Source organism: Homalodisca vitripennis, unplaced genomic scaffold, assembly GCF_021130785.1.
Source record: "Homalodisca vitripennis isolate AUS2020 unplaced genomic scaffold, UT_GWSS_2.1 ScUCBcl_3319;HRSCAF=8781, whole genome shotgun sequence".
Classification (NCBI taxonomy): domain Eukaryota; kingdom Metazoa; phylum Arthropoda; class Insecta; order Hemiptera; family Cicadellidae; genus Homalodisca; species Homalodisca vitripennis.
This window is the reverse complement of record NW_025779429.1, coordinates 13,026-26,050: the sequence shown is the minus strand read 5'-3', so window position 1 is coordinate 26,050 and position 13,025 is coordinate 13,026.

Below are 13,025 nucleotides of genomic sequence, written 5' to 3'. Positions count from 1 at the left end.
TCAGTACAGCACGGGATATCTGCCATCCTGAATACAGTCGGAATAATACATAGGTACTGCATTCGGTGTGTAATAAGTTTTAATTTTTCTCCCGAGTGTGATGTAAAGAGCTTTAACTTATTTATAGTCTATTTTCAAAAACGTATACCGCTTCGTATACTTTGAATTTAGTTAATCATACTGGACGCAATGATTGAGGTTTGCGGTTACATGTAAAAACCCAGACGAGTAACGGTACAGCTGCAACCGCAATTTTAAGAGACCTCATTGGTCGGAATAAACGCGTCTCTGATTGGTCTAAAATAGCCGCCAAGCACTCTGATTGGTCGGTGTTCTACACAGTCGGCAGAGATTTCCCCGTCTCGTCAGTTCTGGAGGTGGACGTCAAAGAGGTAAGACCTATGTCGCTCTGTTCCTTGATATTGCACAACATAATATCGATATCAAGACAAGAAAACCTCGCTAATTACGAATATAAAATAAATAAAACATTGCTTACCTACCTTGTTACCCAGATATTATTTTTTAATATATTACTGTTGCAATGGAATCTCAGCCTATTGAAGTGGTCCCAGAGCTCTCATTGGACGGCTCCCTATAATAGCGACAACATTCTTCTCTCTCGTTAGTTTTTCAGTGGACGTCAAAGAGGCAGGACGTGTGTTGAGTGCTCTGCTCAGTGTTATCGAGTGGTTGAATTTTAAATGCTATATTGACGCTTTCTTAGAGTGAGTCAGCGGTGTTAGTGTGTTTTATATTTATTAAGTGCTTTTTTACTATCATAGTAATTTTATAAAAGTAAATTAGCTTATAGGAGTTTTATTACATTTTCAATTTATTAAGTGCTTGTACTTTATTTAGCGATCACAGACATTAAACTCCTTTACACTGTGTGTGTTTTTAAAGTGTTTATAATATTGCTTCTTTAAATCTAATACAGTGTTATTGTGTTTTTCTGAAAGTGAACAAGTTGATTCGTTGTGTTACTGTGTTTGTATCGTAGTGACAAACCCAACATAGATTTCGTTCATTTATTTGTGTGTCGTATTTATAATCAAGTTTTGTGTAATTTATTTCGGTTATTACATCATACCACAGTGCACTGTAAAAAAAAAAAGTTTACTGCGCATGCGCAGCTCCTACACTTATTTAAGCGCGTAACGTTGTCATTCTTAGACGTGACGTTGAACAGTCAACACCTATTCCAAAAGCTTGTATCAAAGCTGCTTGCTGTATTATTTTAGAGCTAATTACATACAACATGGATCCCGTAAAAGTTTTGCATACCGGTGAAACCTACTGTAGAAGGTTTAGAACATATGGGTCAGAAACAGTTTTCAAGTTTAACCCAGTACCCAAAGGAGTGTCCGAACTTGATTGGATTAAAAAGGGTTTTGGGAGTATTGTCGAAAAGGCGAAAGCCGGTACTACCGAATATGACTACCTAGGCTTCACTTTAGATTCTCTGAATTTTAAAACCAAAGATTCCGGATATATCGCTTATAGACCTGCAAATCAAGTTCACGGGGATATAATTTGGGATATATTTGGGAAACTTATCCAAAGTAATACGGATTCGATTAAGTCCATGGACACATTTAGAGTTAAGTGCACCCGCACCAATATTCCAGTAGGCAGTGGTGGCCCCAGAAGACCTGGTTTTTATAATAACTTTGAAGAAGAATGTAAAGCACGTAGAGGTATCGTAGTCATTAAGAATAGCGATAATCTGTGTCTGCCCCGAGCTATAGTGGTAGCAAAAGCCTATGCCAAAAAAGATCCTCAATTCAAGGCTATACGTGAAGACAAGGGTAAGCGACAAACTCTTAGAGCCCAAAAATTGATGACCAAAGCCGGGGTCCAAATTTCAGAACAGGGAGCTGGGATCCCCGAACTTTCAAAATTTCAAGACCACCTCAAAAAGTACAACATTACAGTTTATAATTACGATAATAAGGGTCGAGATGTGTATTTTTCAGGTAGTAACGATGATGCTTTGTACAAAATTAACTTGCTGTATCATAACCATCACTACAACGTAATCACATCCCTCACCGCAGCCTTTTCATGCCATTTTTTCTGCGAAGCATGCCATGTCCCTTACGACCACAAAGGTGAACACAGGTGTTCAAATATCTGTCCTGCGTGTCAGACCCTATCTCCACCGTGTAAAGAGGAGCATGGGGGAATTTTGTGCCCTGACTGTAACATGACCATGAAAAATCAGAACTGTTTTGCGGCTCATAAGAGTGAACGTTGTAAGTCCGTAAAAAAAATGCTTACAGTGCCAAAGACTTGTGTTTTTGAACAACCGTAAATCAAAACATGTGTGCGGTGAAGTCTTTTGCAAAATCTGTAACGAATTCATGCCCCCAAACCATCAATGTTACATGCGGGTCGACACAAACAAACCAAAAACCAAAGACTTTCTTTTCATTTTCTTTGATTTAGAGACCCGTCAAGATGAAATTTTAACGGAAGAATCTAGAGTTCATAAAGTTAACCTTTGTGTTTCTCAACAATTTTGTTGGAAATGTATTGATGGTAAATCTTGTGAAATGTGCAAAGACCGAACAAAGATCTTTGATAGTGATCCTGTGAATCAATTTATGAATTACGTAATGGAGGAGAGAAAAAAATTCAGAAATATATGTGTAATGGCTCATAACGGTCAGGGTTTTGATTTTCAATTTCTGTTAAAGTACGTTCTCGAACAAACAAAATTCACTCCAGAGCTAATTATGCGTGGCACTAAAGTCATTCTTATGGAACTGGATAACGTCAAATTTATCGATTCGCTAAATTATTTCCCCATGGCCCTCTCTGCACTACCCAAAGCCTTTGATCTACCCCCAGAGAAGAAGAAGGGTTACTTCCCTCATCTTTTCAACACTTTGGCAAACCAAAATTATGTAGGCCCCATACCACCCAAGGAGTACTATTGCCCTGAATCAATGTTTGAAAAGACTTACAAAGATTTTGAAAATTGGCACAACGACCAACTTAACCAAAATGTAGTTTTTGACTTTCAAAAAGAGTTGGTCGAGTACTGTATCTCCGATGTGGAGATACTGGCGCAAGCGTGTATTAAGTTTAGAAACATGTTTTTGAAAGAATGTAATGTAGATCCGTTCATGGAAGCCGTCACCATTGCCAGCGCCTGTAATCTGGTGTTTAGACGGAATTTCTTAAAACCCAACACTATTGGCCTTGTTCCTAAAAACGGATACCGTATGGTTGATAACCAATCGCCTATTGCTTTACAATGGCTGAGCTGGGAGGAAGAACAGCGTAGTGTCCGCATTCAGCATGCGGGGAGGGACAGAGAAGTTAAAATCGAGGGATTAAAAGTAGACGGTTTTGACGGAGAACGAATCTATGAATTTCAGGGCTGTTATTTCCATGGGTGCCCAAAATGTTTTCCATTTAATAGAGAAGAACCACTCAAAGAGGACCCTTCCGACTCCCTGCACTTAAGGTTCGAGAGAACCAAAGCTAAAATGGCTCGTCTCCGAGCATCTGACTATGAAGTAATTGAAATGTGGGAGTGTAAATTCAATCATTTAATTCGGTCGGGCCCAGTTACTTCTGGATTGGTTGTTGCCCGGTGATCAAATACTGTCCCATCCTTGTTGCTTAGACGGTTTAGCGGAAGCAGTTGCAACTACTCTAGGAACTGCACATGAACAACTGCACCGTCTCGCTGGATGCCTTCTACCGCCTCACTAACCTGCGGGTAAAGGACCTCTTACTGTCAAAATATTTTCTGAAATGTTTGTTTTATTTACCCATTTGTTTAAGCATTTAAAACATTCTGCACTAAAATAGTCAAATGACATTTGAGATGATGTTGCCATATCTATGCTGATCACGAGCTGATCCCGTTATGACCTGGATATGGTCACATACTGGCTCTGCTGGATGTATATGAATGTAAAATAGATGAGTGAAATCAAATGTACATTTATTTGTTTACGGTAACAGCTGATAACGTTTGTTTATTGCGACACATGTTGAGAGAGACCAATAATTTTCACTACAGGTAAAACTGCCAACAATGTTAGACGCAGAGTGTAGATGAGGGTTCGGATGAACCAGTCAAGACATGCTATTGGTATGTATATTAAATGGTGTCGCTATATATGTTCATCTGACGTCCTAGAAATACTCGTATGTTTCGGTAAGGTCTATATGTTTTAACAACCGTGTTGTGGCGAGTGGTCACGTTTCCCCACCACGCTAGGTACACACGTGCTTGCCGCGTGACCAGGGCGTAGGACCATGGCGCGTTTAGGAGATTTTTTACGTGGCTCCTTCCCCAGTAGGCCTATCCACGTGTGTAAAGAGCCCCAACCATCGCTCTTTACGGTGGTAGCCATTCCATGACAAATCTGCTACCTCCCAACATATTTTTTTTTTTGTACCTCACCTCTCGGTGAGATACATTTTATACTTTATTTTTATCCATTGCAAGTTCAACAGTTCACTATACTCGGAGAAGTCTTTCAATTCACTCTACTAAAAAACGTAAAATGGGTCTTTGTACTTATTTTTATTCCTCCTCCGTGTACCTATTCAAAGCAAACACAAAGTGATCCTCAACTCAGTGCCTAACCTCTCTCTGTCTCTTTACTAATAATACAAGGAGATATACTAAATGCCTATTACTGAAGAAACTGCTCAGGTACTTTTACTATAGTTGCTGTCACAATTAAAGGCCCTATCAATGTTTCCACATTAACGAATGTCTTCTCAAACGCATCATCAAACACGTAAGAGGTTAATTTAGATGCTGCCATAAAAGGTATAATCCCTTCTTTGGCTATACCTTGATGTTTAATTGTAATTCCAAAGTGATCAGTAGGTGAGACTCCGTCTTTTACATGATCGACAATGTACTCTGAAAATGCCAGGGACCAATCTATTGAGTCAATGGGAGAGGTCAGTATAAACGTTAGTTCTTCACGTGTGGTACGAAACCTCTCACTTCTGTTAACCACATTTCTAGATTCAAGCTTAAGGAAGGTTGCCATGTTAACGCTCTGAGTGCTCATTTGCGAATGAACATGAGACGAGTCATCTACAAATTTATAAATAAAACTGTTGGTATCCACCTGTAAGGTTGTGTAGTGCATGTGGGTGTTTGCGTGTGTGTACATGCGTATGCGCTATGACAGAGTCTGTTTTAGTACTAGTACTGTTAATTACACAATATTTGGAAACTATCATAAGGGACATAATTACTTAAAGCTCATAGACCTTCTGATTTTGCGGTGAAATTACAGAGTGAATATTGTTTGATGGATATGTCAGCGTGTATGTATTGAAGTTGACCTGAGATCACACATAAGACCATATTTAAGTGAGGTAGAAAAATCGATATAGTAAAATGTTTGTGATAATTGATTTTATCCGTAGACTGGAAGGTATTTATGTTATTAAAAAACAATAAACAAATAATATAAAATGCTAACATTCGAGCAAATAACTATGTAATGACGTATCTAACAGTTTTCTGCATCAGAGGGCTTAAGAAGAGGAGAATCAGCGTATATCGGCTCCATCATCAGTACACATTCAATGTGGTCACTATATTACACAATCACGGTCCCAGGACTTACAGGGTTTAGGCTTGCCTTAGAGACCTCATTCATGCTGAGCCGTTCAGAGCATAGACTTGTTCATCTCCATGCCCAAGTCCACGCATCCTACTGAGTTCCCACATTCACTCCTTCGAATCAGGCTCACCCTCCACACTGTCCAAGGGTCAACCTCTCCCGGACTTACGGGTTTTAAGCCGGCCGTGAAAGAGGTCGAACTGCTCCAGGACTTACGGGTTTTACGCCGGCCTTAGAAGCAGACGCTCCCTTGACGCGAGGGTGATCAAACATTCACACTAACGTGACATTTGAAGGTAAAGATGACGGGGGCAGATATACACTCAAAACACTTGTATTTTGCACTTTCGGCCAACCACCCAAAGAAGGGTCTGGAGTGCAAAATTATATGTAATGGCTGTAATAATACAGTACAATTATCTAGTATTTAAAAAGTTCTTTTGTACGTAATTGAAATACCTGTATAATAAAATAATCTCAAATTTTTACTCGTGGTCAGCTCTCATAACATAATTCAATACTAGTACACATCTGAAGGAAGCGGTTTAACGAACGTTCGGTCACAACCAACGGATGTGGTGGGTTATAATTACATTTAATTTCTCTCTATGTATGTCTCAGGATTTGTAATGAAATTTTAACGTTGTGATTGGTGAAAATGTAGTTTTTTTAAACATGTTAGAGTATTAATTTTTGTTTCTTAAACCCAAACGGTACAGTATCGTAGGGTCCTTCGAGTCTCCTTTTGGGTCCTGTAATTTTAAAAGACTTCGTTTCTTTGACTGTAACAATGTCTTTGTCCTTGGTTCGTCTTATTCTGTTCTCTTCTATGTCCACTGAGTCAAATGAATTACTCAGAACTAATGCTTTCAATGTTTTCGAAATTTAATTTTTCACTAGTTTTTAAATTTAGAGTAAGGCCTTTTATTTTACAAACTTCAACTAGTGCGTTTTTATTTGTTGACCAGACAAGATAGGCGTAGGTCTTGGGTCCTCCGGAAACAAATTCTACTATATATGACCCTGGACCATAGTCAGCCAACTCGTCGGTCATTTCGCCCAAGTAGTCCCCTGTGGGGACCTTGTGCATACTCTCCCTGTGTACGTAAAGGACACTGTCTGTATCATAGTAAAGAACTTGCCTCCCTAACTTTTCTAAGTGTCCATACAATTTTAATCGAGCATGTGACGTTGTAAATGCTGCAACCACAACATTCACTGTCCTTAGGGCCTCTGCGGCTTCTTCAATATGCTGCCAGTTGACAATTAGTACAGTATCGTTAATAATTTGAGTAGTATTTACATCTATTTCAGGGTTGGACAGCAACTGAAAGTATTCAAAAGGGTCTCTTATGATTGATGTTTTTGTCTGATTTTCCCTTTGACCAAATTTACCCCAGAAGGAATTTAACATCAATTTAGCAAGGGAGCGAAGACCTCCGTTCTTTTCAATTTTGAAAGGGTCAAGTCTGACACCTTCGTGTTCATAATAATTTTGAACGTACTTAGCCTTGTCCTCTTCAGTGAGGCACCAAGAGGGGTAGCCCGATGCCTCCTGTTTAATCTTGAGAAATTTGTTAATAAAATCCGTAAAAAGACCACCGTCTTCGTAAGTAATAATTTTATAATCCCAAAGTTCGTACATTTCTAAAATGGTATACCCCTTCTCTACGGCCTTTCTCATTTCCTGCATTGTCCATGTCCCTGTCAATGCTCTTTCTTCGATGTTATGGTTACAGTCTGTGTTTAGCATTTCTAGACCACATGTACGGCATAAAACAAACATTAATTTATTGTTCATGCGTGCTGGAAGGACGGGGTGGTACAAATTTAGTGGAGGCAATACTTTACATTTCATGAGACCTTCGGCCTCCATGCCTCTTTCTCTACACTCCTTGTCCCCTACATATATTTTTGGATGGGATAAAACATAAGGAGAAAACTTATTGACAAACGGGTACAAGGAGCAAACGTCTACATACTGAATTGTTTCCCCGTCCCCGCACTTGTGATAAGATTTTGCATTGCCTGTCCTTCCCCCGAAGAAGGCATCTCTGGGGTTGAGTGGGAGCGTGCTTAGAATGGGGAGAAAATTTAGATAATCCAATTTTTGTTCTTTCTTTAAATGATTGAATTTACACTCCCACATTTCAATTACTTCATAGTCAGATGCTCGGAGACGAGCCATTTTAGCTTTGGTTCTCTCGAACCTTAAGTGCAGGGAGTCGGAAGGGTCCTCTTTGAGTGGTTCTTCTCTATTAAATGGAAAACATTTTGGGCACCCATGGAAATAACAGCCCTGAAATTCATAGATTCGTTCTCCGTCAAAACCGTCTACTTTTAATCCCTCGATTTTAACTTCTCTGTCCCTCCCCGCATGCTGAATGCGGACACTACGCTGTTCTTCCTCCCAGCTCAGCCATTGTAAAGCAATAGGCGATTGGTTATCAACCATACGGTATCCGTTTTTAGGAACAAGGCCAATAGTGTTGGGTTTTAAGAAATTCCGTCTAAACACCAGATTACAGGCGCTGGCAATGGTGACGGCTTCCATGAACGGATCTACATTACATTCTTTCAAAAACATGTTTCTAAACTTAATACACGCTTGCGCCAGTATCTCCACATCGGAGATACAGTACTCGACCAACTCTTTTTGAAAGTCAAAAACTACATTTTGGTTAAGTTGGTCGTTGTGCCAATTTTCAAAATCTTTGTAAGTCTTTTCAAACATTGATTCAGGGCAATAGTACTCCTTGGGTGGTATGGGGCCTACATAATTTTGGTTTGCCAAAGTGTTGAAAAGATGAGGGAAGTAACCCTTCTTCTTCTCTGGGGGTAGATCAAAGGCTTTGGGTAGTGCAGAGAGGGCCATGGGGAAATAATTTAGCGAATCGATAAATCTGACGTTATCCAGTTCCATAAGAATGACTTTAGTGCCACGCATAATTAGCTCTGGAGTGAATTTTGTTTGTTCGAGAACGTACTTTAACAGAAATTGAAAATCAAAACCCTGACCGTTATGAGCCATTACACATATATTTCTGAATTTTTTTCTCTCCTCCATTACGTAATTCATAAATTGATTCACAGGATCACTATCAAAGATCTTTGTTCGGTCTTTGCACATTTCACAAGATTTACCATCAATACATTTCCAACAAAATTGTTGAGAAACACAAAGGTTAACTTTATGAACTCTAGATTCTTCCGTTAAAATTTCATCTTGACGGGTCTCTAAATCAAAGAAAATGAAAAGAAAGTCTTTGGTTTTTGGTTTGTTTGTGTCGACCCGCATGTAACATTGATGGTTTGGGGGCATGAATTCGTTACAGATTTTGCAAAAGACTTCACCGCACACATGTTTTGATTTACGGTTTGTTCAAAAACACAAGTCTTTGGCACTGTAAGCATTTTTTTTACGGACTTACAACGTTCACTCTTATGAGCCGCAAAACAGTTCTGATTTTTCATGGTCATGTTACAGTCAGGGCACAAAATTCCCCCATGCTCCTCTTTACACGGTGGAGATAGGGTCTGACACGCAGGACAGATATTTGAACACCTGTGTTCACCTTTGTGGTCGTAAGGGACATGGCATGCTTCGCAGAAAAAATGGCATGAAAAGGCTGCGGTGAGGGATGTGATTACGTTGTAGTGATGGTTATGATACAGCAAGTTAATTTTGTACAAAGCATCATCGTTACTACCTGAAAAATACACATCTCGACCCTTATTATCGTAATTATAAACTGTAATGTTGTACTTTTTGAGGTGGTCTTGAAATTTTGAAAGTTTCGGGGATCCCAGCTCCCTGTTCTGAAATTTGGACCCCCGGCTTTGGTCATCAATTTTTGGGCTCTAAGAGTTTGTCGCTTACCCTTGTCTTCACGTATAGCCTTGAATTGAGGATCTTTTTTGGCATAGGCTTTTGCTACCACTATAGCTCGGGGCAGACACAGATTATCGCTATTCTTAATGACTACGATACCTCTACGTGCTTTACATTCTTCTTCAAAGTTATTATAAAAACCTGGTCTTCTGGGGCCACCACTGCCTACTGGAATATTGGTGCGGGTGCACTTAACTCTAAATGTGTCCATGGACTTAATCGAATCCGTATTACTTTGGATAAGTTTCCCAAATATATCCCAAATTATATCCCCGTGAACTTGATTTGCAGGTCTATAAGCGATATATCCGGAATCTTTGGTTTTAAAATTCAGAGAATCTAAAGTGAAGCCTAGGTAGTCATATTCGGTAGTACCGGCTTTCGCCTTTTCGACAATACTCCCAAAACCCTTTTTAATCCAATCAAGTTCGGACACTCCTTTGGGTACTGGGTTAAACTTGAAAACTGTTTCTGACCCATATGTTCTAAACCTTCTACAGTAGGTTTCACCGGTATGCAAAACTTTTACGGGATCCATGTTGTATGTAATTAGCTCTAAAATAATACAGCAAGCAGCTTTGATACAAGCTTTTGGAATAGGTGTTGACTGTTCAACGTCACGTCTAAGAATGACAACGTTTACGCGCTTAAATAAGTGTAGGAGCTGCGCATGCGCAGTAAACTTTTTTTTTTACAGTGCACTGTGGTATGATGTAATAACCGAAATAAATTACACAAAACTTGATTATAAATACGACACACAAATAAATGAACGAAATCTATGTTGGGTTTGTCACTACGATACAAAACACAGTAACACAACGAATCAACTTGTTCACTTTCAGAAAAACACAATAACACTGTATTAGATTTAAAGAAGCAATATTATAAACACTTTAAAAACACACACAGTGTAAAGGAGTTTAATGTCTGTGATCGCTAAATAAAGTACAAGCACTTAATAAATTGAAAATGTAATAAAACTCCTATAAGCTAATTTACTTTTATAAAATTACTATGATAGTAAAAAAGCACTTAATAAATATAAAACACACTAACACCGCTGACTCACTCTAAGAAAGCGTCAATATAGCATTTAAAATTCAACCACTCGATAACACTGAGCAGAGCACTCAACACACGTCCTGCCTCTTTGACGTCCACTGAAAAACTAACGAGAGAGAAGAATGTTGTCGCTATTATAGGGAGCCGTCCAATGAGAGCTCTGGGACCACTTCAATAGGCTGAGATTCCATTGCAAACAGTAATATATTAAAAAATAATATCTGGGTAACAAGGTAGGTAAGCAATGTTTTATTTATTTTATATTCGTAATTAGCGAGGTTTTCTTGTCTTGATATCGATATTATGTTGTGCAATATCAAGGAACAGAGCGACATAGGTCTTACCTCTTTGACGTCCACCTCCAGACTGACGAGACGGGGAAATCTCTGCCGACTGTGTAGAACACCGACCAATCAGAGTGCTTGGCGGCTATTTTAGACCAATCAGAGACGCGTTTATTCCGACCAATGAGGTCTCTTAAAATTGCGGTTGCAGCTGTACCGTTACTCGTCTGGGTTTTTACATGTAACCGCAAACCTCAATCATTGCGTCCAGTATGATTAACTAAATTCAAAGTATACGAAGCGGTATACGTTTTTGAAAATAGACTATAAATAAGTTAAAGCTCTTTACATCACACTCGGGAGAAAAATTAAAACTTATTACACACCGAATGCAGTACCTATGTATTATTCCGACTGTATTCAGGATGGGCAGATATCCCGTGCTGTACTGAAGATGTTATAATAGTTATTAGTTGTAGAGAATGAATTATCAGAGTCCGAGGATGCAGGTAACCGCAAACTGTCCGTTACGAGCAGTGTCATGAGCCGGTGCAATGGGTAAGTCACTGTGGTCGAGATTTCATAAAGTGCTAGTATAGATTATAATATAAACATTAGTATAACGCGGTCTCGAGACGATTGGACTAATACCTCTGTATGCGTCTCTTTATAAATAAATTAAAGTAAGGGAAACAGCTAGGAAACCAGAGTGAGGTATGATGGGTCTTTAGATGTCCAAGTATAAGCGACATATATAATTACACACGGTAAAGCTTAAATTGTATGGGATGGTACTCCGTATTAAGCTACGCTCGCTTGATATTATGAAAATGAGAGCCTGGCCGTTAGAAAGTGATGGTGGATTTAATGTGATAAAAAGTTGGAGTGCCGTAAAGGGAGGCGTGGGTTTAAGTGAAAACAAAATACTTGATTAATATGGAAACTAAATGTCTAAGCAGTAGTTGAAATAAATGTATGGTGCTTTGTTTAATAATGAAATACGGTTCTTTTAATTACCGTTTAAGTCTGCTTGAGAGTTGGGTCCCGGAATGAAGTGATAGACATCCAAGTGAAAGGGTAACAGAAATTAGGGTCCCGTGATGGGTTGCGTGGGATAAGAGTATAATGAAGTACTTCGTAGACATTAGGTGTCCAGGTATTGAAACATATGCACGGGCATTGATCGGCAAATAGTAGTCGCTCAGAAGGTACGCCTCGTGTTATAAGCTGTTAGCTTGAGACTAGGACCTCGGGATGAGAATATCCTGTTGGGAAAGTACTCGGTAAATATTTGCATTACACTTTCAGGTAATGTATGAATATTTGTCAGTAAAATGAGAGTGCCGTGTTAGGCCTGGTGTTTTATAATGGGGACCTCAGTATGTTAGAAATTGAACGAAATGCAAGTTTGAACCCTACGAAGGTAAGGCTAACTAAGATTGTGCGATATGCTCGGTAAATACTCGTATATGGAGATTAATACGGTAAAGGTGTTAACTATATGTGTGGGAACCAGTACAGGGTATTAATGGTGGGAAGACAATTTTCGAATGTGACGCTACGCGCGTAGTAAACACTTTAGAGTGTGGAGTCGTGGAGTATGTGTAAGGGCTAAGAGACGTGGTGTAACGACATATTATATGGATGCCTGTTGGACTTTGTGGATACTAGTCGGTAATGTGTAGGTGGTCTAAATTGGGTATGGGTGATACCTCTGGGTAGGAGTACGGGAGGCAATTGGAAAGTGTTTGTCCCGTCAGTGTGAGGGTGAGAGCCTGAAGACGCTAGGGTACACGAGAGAGATGGGAGGCTATAGGCGCATACACGCGTAAAGGTCGGGGAGTTTAGAAATCATAGTATGTGCAATATCCGTAGTTAAGAGCCGAGGTATGAGAGGTAATAGGAAAGTGTGAAGCCTCTGCAGGATCCGTTAGAAAAGTAGGTCTTAGCATGTCCAGGAGGACGGGCTATTGCAGGCCTATGTGGTACATTGGTCGGTAAAATGTAGATGATCAAAATCTGGGTATAGGCTTTATGCCTGACTAGGAGTGGAAAGTGTGGGGCCTCAGCAGGGTGCAGATGAGGGCCGAAGAAGACGCTTGGGTACACGAGAGAGGTGGGAGGCTATAGGCGTATACACGCGTAAAGGTCGGGGGAGAGTTAGAA